This window comes from Anastrepha obliqua, chromosome 1 (genome assembly GCF_027943255.1).
Source record: "Anastrepha obliqua isolate idAnaObli1 chromosome 1, idAnaObli1_1.0, whole genome shotgun sequence".
Taxonomy (NCBI): Eukaryota; Metazoa; Arthropoda; class Insecta; order Diptera; family Tephritidae; genus Anastrepha; species Anastrepha obliqua.
Window position 1 is genome coordinate 39,953,322 of NC_072892.1, and position 8,059 is coordinate 39,961,380.

The 8,059-nt window shown below is 32.1% G+C and overlaps 1 pseudogene; it reads right to left on the reverse strand.

The window, feature by feature from the left end:
- Positions 1-361: 361 nt before the first annotated feature.
- Positions 362-4,884, reverse strand: LOC129248623 (outer mitochondrial transmembrane helix translocase-like; annotated as a pseudogene).
- Between the last annotated feature and the right edge of the window lie 3,175 nt (positions 4,885-8,059).

Sequence of the window (8,059 nt, forward strand, 5' to 3'; positions counted from 1 at the left end):
AAAGAAAATAAGAAAAATTGAAGCATAATTTGTGTGTACTAAATATTTATCGAAAAAAAAACATGAGGAAAAACAAAAACACCCAAAGCAACATATTATAAATGTAACCAAACGATGAACGATGGCACGCAATAGCAAACACAGCACAAAAAATTGCGCGCAAAATTGTAAAAGGAAAATATCAACAAATATCCAACATAAAAGAAACACAAAAACACCACACGCGGTTGACGAACACCACGAGACTCTTGGTGTTTAAATATGAAAAATCTAGGCAGTGCCAAATATTATGCGAATAAACCTACAAAAAAAACCAAAACACAAAACAAAAACAACAAAAAAATGTATAAAAACAGAGCAATCAAGGCAAAAACAACGGATGCTGTTGCCGATTTACAACGCCACAGCAAGGCAGGAGAATTAATTCGCTGATTTGTATTGGTATGCGCGTAAGTGCAAGTTGTATCAGACCGCTCCCCTTACGTCTCTTATAGTCAGGCACTAGTGCCTGCTGGTTGCTCTCGTTGGAGAAGGTAATGGCAATGATTGTGGTGCCGTTCGCGTTGGTCAGCAGCCGACAGCAGATTGCGGCCACCAGCACAGCTGTTGACCTTACTGATAACTGATACATATTGTTGACTCTCTATGTACATATGTATGTATTTTTATTTATATAAATATGTAAACATATCTGAAATAAATAATACGTACAAACATGTGTATGTGTGTAGGTGTGCAATTATGTTTTTACAAATGCACGCTTTTCTGTTTTTTTGAACTTGGTGCTGCGGTTTTTTTTGCTTTTGTTTGATTTTTTTTGCCAAGTCAACGTCACTCTGGTCAGCGGCAAATATTTCATCGCACCCATTCTCTTTTTAATAAAACATACGCTCTCTTTCGCGATTTTAAAGTTCATTTAAATTTTAGATTTATGCCGTTATTTTTTTGCTTTGTTGGAGGACGTGCCTCTTCTTTTGCGTACTAAGGAAATTAACCAGTAACAGAGACTTATAATATAGTTTATGGGACTAAACACGTCAAGTGTACGTGGCTTAAATTTCATCGCTTCGATTTTGATGAAATGTGGTAAAGATTATTTACTACACAGTAGCATAAATTATGAAAAAGGAGTGGATGCTGAAACATATGTATGTAAATATGGTTCAAAATTTTGATTGCAAATATTTTTTTCTTTAATTGTAAGTCAAACAACACCGTGCAACAGCATTTTTGGGACCAATATAGTAACAACTCAAAACCGTTTTGTATTCTTTGGTCGAATACTTTAAATTTGTACTATTTTGCCTTTAAAGTGTCTTTATTATAAATGAAAAAAGAATTAAAATACTTATCGGAGAGAAATATGCTGTTAAGGGACATGTACATAGTCAAATTTTACGAGAAAGAATTTTGTAGGGCATTTTAATCCATTAGCTCTCTCTCGAAAGAATATTTTTGGATCGTTTTTAGAGAATCCGAATAAAATGACATTTCGAAGCTTTCTAGGGTTAAAATGTTCTAGAAAAATGTTTACCATAAAATTTCACTAGCGATTCCCTCAGACAAAATCTTTGTGCAAATAATCTATAAGAAAATAAAACTCATAAATTCCTTTGAAATGTCCAAGAAAAATCATATGCTTTATTTTTTACAGGTTCATTTTTAATATGTATGTAACTTTAGCTCCAATTTGTGTAAGCAGATAATTTAAGTGTGTAAAGTTGTATTTCTTTTATTATTTAAAACTTGTAAAGTTGTATTTCTTTTATTACAAAATGTAATTTAATTTATTGTAAAATTTAACTCTAGTATTTTTAATCATAATAGAAACGCCGGAAAACGCCGATTACCAAACGGAATGTGTTTTTTCCAAAAGCGCGCAGGCTTTTTATAGCAAAATCATCTAGTAGTAATTACAATTTTAGGACTTGCCATATAAGAAAACTTCAAATTAAATCTTAACAAGTTAAAGGTATTGCCATATAAAATAAATACATTAATATATTATAAAATACAAGAATGCTACAAGTGAAAATAATCTTTGATTGGCACGGAATCACTTTATTGAAAAAGTCAAATGGAAGAGTGAAAACCAGATATTACCAGCTGTGATAAATATGTACCAACAGTGAGAAAAATGGTTTAAAGTTAATAAGATTTAGTGCGGATTTTATTCAAGCGTAGGAGATATGTTTTAATCTGAACGTTGTAATGGACCGCATTTGGGTTCCAAATATGGCGCGTGAAAGCTGTTGCAATAATTTAACGCATTCGAGAGATGGAAGGCGTGAATTCATGCAGCTTGGTGTCTAGCGAAACAAAATTAATGTTTTCTGTAAGATTTTTTTCGTATTTTACGATAAAACATTTTATTTTTTCGTGATCAAATTTTTTCAATTTTCAATATTTTAGGTTTTTTTTACCTTTGCTTTTTAATTATTATTTTTCAATCGAAACATTTTTTTGTACAATATTTTTCAAAGTTTATATTTTTTTTGCTTGTTTTGAATTCCGCTAATTTTTTATGAAAGGACTGTACTCGGCGCGCGTTGCTATGCCAGCAACTTAAATAAATTTAAGAAAAATAACCTTAAAGAAAAATCAGTACACAAATATTCAATTCATACTAAACCATTTTATTGATTTTTTTTTATTTCGAAAAAATTGTGACATTACAAAATTTAGTTTCAATTCGATGTTTATTGAAGTGCTGTGGGATACACAATATTTCCTGTTTCTCCATCTGGTGCGTAGATGAATAAATCAGAAGGTTTTTTAGCACGTGAGAAAGCCACATAGAGCTGTCCATGTGAGAAGCATGGATTTTCCAAATTTAATCTACGCACAATAATATTCGTTTCCTCTGTGTAAAAATACATGGTCATACCAATTTTTATGACAATCGGTTGAACGGGGCAGCAGTTGCTACTCTGCAGCGCCACCTGGTGGTGAGTGGCCTCAATGAGCATATTCTACAAACCGTCTACGTGGAAAAATACATATATATACTAGTTTTTATAATAATTGGTCTAGTAGTTTTTGAGTTCATCGATGACATACAGACAAACATTCATTTTTATATATAAAGATAAAGTTCCCTTTTTGAATATTTTATCTTGAACGCACTCTTCTGCAACAGCGCAATGCCATCGCTCAGCAAATACACAATAAACACATTTACAACGTAGAACAGGATTTTTCTCCGTTTATTTACCGAACAAGAGGAAGCACATAAAACATTGGAGGAGGTACTCGGTCAAAGATTCAACAGAGGAAATATGCGCCAAATTATTTATGTTATAAGTGTTAAAAGAAAGTGTACACCTTATATAATATTAACAAATGTTTAATACATTTTTTATAAAAATAATATCAGTTTACGTCAGGGCCAAATAACGCAAATTTTTAATCTTTTTAAAAAATGTATAAAAAATCGCCAAACTCTGCGAAAATTTTTAACTTTTAGTCCCAATATTCTCAAAAATTTCAGAATAAGCAGTTTTATAACTCATTCAATTTGAGTAGTATACGAAACAAATTTGCACATGAGAATTGCAGTTGAATGGGTTATAAAACTGCCTACCCAGAATTTTTCTAAAAAACCTAACTGCAAAGCTTGAGATTTTAATGAAACTTGTTCAGATTTTATAAATTTTGTGCAAACTTTGTAACTTTGCATTATATGGTTTTGTTGTTGTATGAGCTATATTTTTTTGAAAAAAAATTTATAAAAAAACAGTCGAAACTTATTCTTTTTTCAACGTTGACCCTATATATACACTTAATATTGGCTGAGTGGAACTGCTTTTGCCTTGGTGCATCCATGCGGTCGAATAAGAATTTTATTCTTATCCAAAAAAAAATTTTTGACGGAAATTCAAGCTATTTTATTTATAGTGTTTACCAACAAAATCTCAATTAAATTTTTTTATATTTACTTAAAAAAAAAATCTAGTTTCTTATAATTTAATACGTAATATTGCAAATATACACACACAAATATCGCACCGTAGGCCGATGTAGATGGTTGTGCCGCTTGTTCACTTAATTGATTTTCATTTGTACGTATAAATAAATGCATTCGGTAAACTGAAACATTCCGACACATTTCTCTTAAGTCCGATTCAGAAAATCCATTGGTAAGTTTTGCTAATTCGGTTTCCAAAATAAGTTTCAATATCTGTAGTCGCTGCAGTTCGGTTGGAAGTCCAATATGAAATTGTGCGGGCATTCGGCGAATAATAGCCTTATCTAAATCTTGCGGGCGATTAGTAGTCACCATTACAATTACAGTTGAGTTTGAATTAGTACTAAGCTCGTCCTAAAGCATCATAAATTGAGTTTTCATCATTGCAGTAGCCTCGTGGTCGTTTGAGTTCCGACTACGCAATAATGAATCTAAGAAAGTTATACAAGGCCGAATTTTTAAGGTCAGTGAGAAAACTGCAGAAGCCAATTTTTGGGATTCCCCGTACCATTTATCAGTTAAGATCAGTCAAGATTTATAAACAAAAATATATATAAACGCATTCCAGCTTCTTTGGCAGTGGCCTTTCCGATCAGAGTCTTACCATAACCGGTTGGTCCATGTAAAAATACACCTTTTGGGGCATGCCAAAGCTTAGATTGATTAAATAGATCTCGATGTATGACTGGTAATACAACTGACTCCCTCAATTCCTGTAGAACGTCGTCGAGACCAGCAACGTCACTCTAACTAACTGTTATATCAGCAGGCACAACTAAATGTGTGGCAATCATAAGCTCATAGTCATTAAATTGTTGGGGATTGGCTTTGAAGCCACTTTGATCACCAAGCCGTTTCAATTGCTCTTTAGCTGGCAAATTAGCCTTCTTTTTGTTCTTACTGGTCGGGTCCATTTGGTGCAGGCCAAGTGCAGGCTTTGATAACTCTCAAAAGCGAATGGAACAATAATAAAATATATGAAATGACACCAAACGGCACCTTTGTTTTCAGCGCTTGAAGTACACCGAACAGCTTAATGTTCTATTTGCAGTGCTTTTGGCATTAGGAATTGAGCTTCCCTGTCTTTCATTTAATTTGATTTAGGTTAGCTTTTTTGGGAATTTTGGGCAGGTTAGAGAGACTATTTATTTACGTTTGTTTTTCAGAAATGTATGAAGAAAATTGAATAAATACCATTGAACAGCATAGATGTATAATATATGTATATTATTTTCAAACATACTGCGAGAATAATTTTTCTAACCCTCTAAGTTCGGTAGTTTATTCAACATTATTTAAAAAATAAAAAACACATAAAACAGTTTCGAATGGAGGATAAAAATGTTTGTCATAAAGTTTAAATACATACAAGACACTGCATAGCTGTGTTGAGCAGGAATCTAAGAATTAATTAGGCAAGGTTTGTTAGATAGTTGCCCCCATAGGGAAGGGTTTACTTTCACGCGAAAATTAATTACTTCAACTTTCTTGTACAAATATAATAATAATATAACATATTTAGATAGATGTAATAAATTATAATTAGTAACTATTATAATTATGGCTGACTAATGGCGCAAAATTAATCACCCTATCGGAAGATTCATAATTTTCACAAATAGCGCTGCATATCAATCACATTTGACACTTGTGAACTAGCGGGCTGCAGTATACAAAATAAAGATTTCCATCACTCAAAGTTTTTTTTTTACTTAGTACAAAAGTTATTCAGAAATTAAATTGGATGAATTATTTTGCGCCTCCTTCTATAATTTTTTTGGCAAATGAAACAAATTTTAAGGCATTATCAATAATTTAGAAATTTAGGTGTTGCATTTAATAGAACTTTGGCATGCAGTAACCACATTTTTATTGCCATAGGTAAAGTAAATGGTACGCTCCGAAATTAAATACACTACTCAACACTTTACACTAGCAAATATTCGACTGCTACTAGCTAAAACGTATTTGTTACCAACGTTACTGTACGTCTGTGTGTTATGTACTCATTACGATAGTGTGTGCCATAGTAAACTACACACATGAGCTGAAAAGTCCCAGGCCTAACACATAGATAACACTAGTTTTATTGCATTCACCTCTTTCTCAGTTAGTACTAACCGGAAAACTACGGCTGTTAAAATTTCATGATATTCTATTCATTAGTTCGTGAGCTATTGTGCTAAGAGTGACGCTGTTTTTCTGTTTTCAAAACAATGGATCAAAAAAAAATTTCGTGTTTTAGTCTTACACTGCTTCTTAATAGGAAGAAATACCGTTCAAGCGAAGGAATGGCCTGAAAAGTTTTACAAGGACTCCTCTGCATTAGAAACAATAAGAAAGCGATGGTTTGCTAACTTCAAACGTGGTCGTAGAGACATCGATGATACTCAACGCAATGGACGTCTAAATGAGGCTGTTCAAAAAAAAACCCAAAAAATCCTTTTGAATGATCGAAAAGTGAGTTGGGTGTGTTAGTTGACATCTTAGAGATATCAAAAGATTATGTTAGCTTTATATTTCATAAGCATTTGACTATGAGAAAGCTCTGTTCAAAGTGTGTTTGACGCGTTTGCTCACTGTTGACCAAAACAAGAACGTGTTGGTGATGGTAAAACAATGGCAAAACTATATTAATTGAACTTTGAATTGCTCCTACATCCTTGCTAAACTTAGGTTCGAGCAAATACAGTTTTTGATGACTGAACGTCAATATTTTGTGTCCTTTGTCCGTATTTGGAACAATTTACCGCTAAAAATTAGATTTTTGTATTAACGAGAATTTGCGCTTCCGAAATTAATTGCTTCTTTACTTTACCAAATAATGCTGATTTTATTCAAATAATTTCCCATTCTTTAACTTCTGTCGATCCCTATCTCTACTACCACTACTACTTTTCGTATCTTTTTATTTATTTTTATTTATGTTTTTTTTATATCTTCTACAACTTCACCTTTTTTATTACTACAGTAATTTTAATTTCAATTTTATTGTTGATTTTTGTAATCTAGGATTTATTTATGTAATCTTAAGGTCAATCATTGTAAAAATAACTTATAATTGACTTAAATAAAATAAATTAATATGAAGTTAATAAAGTGGGAGAACCTTGTGTGCCAAAAACCATGAAATTAAACCTTAAATACCTTTTCGGTATATCTGTATAAAGATGCAACCAACTATGTACTACTACATTTTAAGCAGTCACACAAGTGTTTTAGTGAAAGTGAAATAGAAAAAAAATTCATTCAAGCAGAACGTAAAGGAATACAATTTTCATAGTACACCTAATAAAATTGTTGAGTATGTTTTATTCTGCAGGTGCAAGAATTTTGTAATGTCATGATGCCGTCTCATTCTAAAAAGGGATATATTTGGAGCCACTTCTGCAGTTAAAAGTCATAACAACAAAATTTAGCTTTTCACAAAATACTTGTGGCTTATCCAGTCAGATACTTTAGACTATAAGTTGATGAATCTTATCCAATACTTTTGCGATAGCAAAGAAGCGTATAACTGATTGCCTAATTAAAAGAAAAGCAACTTTAGGCTACTTCCCTTCATTAAGTTGTTGATAAATGCTGCTTTATGCATACAAAATTTATGTTTTAAAATAAAGCAATAATTTAATTCTTTTTCCATAACTTACTGCAAAATTACTTCTTCTGTTTTTAGGTTTCAGGTTAGTTAGAACTGCTTAACTCAGTTTCAAATTTTCTTAGAAAAAATTTTTTTTTCATAAGTTCTAGAAACGTTTTGAGATGTAATGCACAAAGTGAGCTTTAGTAGTCGAGGCGATCACCTATTTTCTATTTCAAAGCCCTATTTCACTCTTTAAAGCCTTCTCAACTGCCTGTCAAAGAAAGATGTGCTAGTTCCGAAGCTACGACAAGGTGGGAGTAAAAATCTTTTATTTTGTGCAACTATTTTCAGGGTTTATTTTGCTGGTGAGAAAACTCACAGCTGTTTTTTTTATTTACTTCGTTTTAGTTACTTAAATCCAGTTTACCTTATTTTAAACCTAACAACAAATTTTAAACAGCACTTCAACTAGCAGTTAAACTCATCGGCGCGAGAATTTAACAAGCTTT